The sequence below is a fragment of the Penaeus monodon genome, chromosome 34 (assembly GCF_015228065.2).
Source record: "Penaeus monodon isolate SGIC_2016 chromosome 34, NSTDA_Pmon_1, whole genome shotgun sequence".
NCBI classification, from domain to species: Eukaryota; Metazoa; Arthropoda; class Malacostraca; order Decapoda; family Penaeidae; genus Penaeus; species Penaeus monodon.
Genome location: NC_051419.1, coordinates 5589761 through 5591557, shown reverse-complemented (window position 1 = coordinate 5591557; position 1797 = coordinate 5589761). Strand labels below are relative to the sequence as shown.

Genomic DNA, 1797 nt, shown 5'->3' with positions numbered 1-1797 from the left:
TATTATTCCACTTCTTCCCATTATCACATTATATTGCATAACTGTTTATATTTTCTTATTTCGTATTGTTATTGCATCATTAAAACTTCACTACAAGACCTATCTGCAATGATGTAAAAGCGCTTCTTTTTTAACAACAACAAAGAAACAAGAACAAACAAATCTGAAGAAAATATTTCACTTATTTCACATTATCATATTATATGTCGTAACTATATATATTTTCAAACTTATTTCGTATTCTTATTGCATCATTAAAACTTCACTGCAAGCTCTATCTGCAATAATGTAAAACCGCTTCTTTCCAATTTCAAAATGATTTTACCCTTCCCACCGCATGCTGCCGCGAGTGTTCCATTTTAACTGAATTTAATATCCCACACGTTACACGCTATCAAGAACCTACCCCCTCTCTCCCTCCCCTATCTTCACACCTCCCCTTTAACAACAACATTTGCATATCCTTAGATAAGTCATCAGGCCCCTTCTCTGCCCCACATCCTAATACGTTCTGTGCTTTCCGCAAACATCCTGCTTCGAAAATTTCCTTCATCTCCGCTTGCGAAAAGGACTATCTCCCTATACACTCAGCATCTCTCTCCCCTTCTGATATATCTTTCCCACAAATTTGGTCCCTATTTTATGCCTGCGTGCAATATCACCTGAAATATTTTTTTCCCTCGACTAGTTAATCAGTGAAATCTACCGACGGAAAAGGGGGAATATCTGAATGATTTAGTATATTCCCAGGGCTTCGGCTCCTGAACATTTGAATAATTCATTACACATCCCGAAGACTCGGTTTCGCGGGAAGCCATGTGAGGAAGATGCTATTTATATTAGACCCTAAACTTAGTTATTTTCCTGTGTTCCGCATAGTAATAGTTACTCGGGCAATTTGCAAACTAAATTGCATTATCTTGAAATAACGCTGGGTTAGTACGTGTGACAAACTCTACGGACCAAACCAGCCATATTTCACTTACTTCTGCCATCCGAATTCAATCCCGTGACCAAAGAATAAAAGGAACAAAGGTTTTTCTTTACGACAAATACTAGAATATTAAACTAGCTCTCAGGGGATAAACTTTTTACTTGACAATACAGTTTTTTCATCATTACTCTATATTAAATGATGCCCTTGTGATATAAAACCCACTTTATTGCGTAAATAAAAATTCAAATGATATGCACTCACAAAAGCCTTTGCGCTTATCCCAATAACCAGTATTAGCGCTCAAGGCAAATATAATTTCCAGGAGGATCCACAATGATCAAGCTATAACAGTCATTCTAGATTAACATTTATTTACTCTCGTCTCTCTCCCGTTAATGGGCAAATAATAACAGCGTCTCAGATCGAAGCATTTGATAGAAGCCGTCTTAGTTAGGTACAAGCCACTCTCTCGATGGTAATTGGCTAATAAGTACTCACAAAAGTCGACTGTCAGTAATCAAGGAGTCCCGAGGCATCCTGCACATCGCAATGTGGTTATTACTGTCATTCTAGTTCAGTGAGCTACCATAAAGATCGAGGTTTAAAAGACGTTAGAGATAGCAACAAGCTTCTGAGATAAAACGCTGTTAATATATTTTGCGAATAAGAAACGAGTTAAAAGCTTGTTTTTGTGCAGTGATTGGAAGTATGCGTATTTCAGATATATGTATTTTTTCCGTTAACACTAAAGTTTCAATAACGATGATTCACTTTTTCACACTGACATTAAAGACAAATGCATTATGCATATCACTATTTTAGGTTCTTCAGCAATACTATATCATCAACAACAGGAAAGT

General features: G+C 36.6%; 1 protein-coding gene across 1 annotated transcript in view; it reads right to left on the bottom strand.

The window, feature by feature from the left end:
* The window catches only part of LOC119594534 (zwei Ig domain protein zig-8-like), a gene marked incomplete in the record, with an annotated part of 82515 nt that overhangs the window by 23537 nt on the left and 57181 nt on the right, over positions 1-1797 (bottom strand).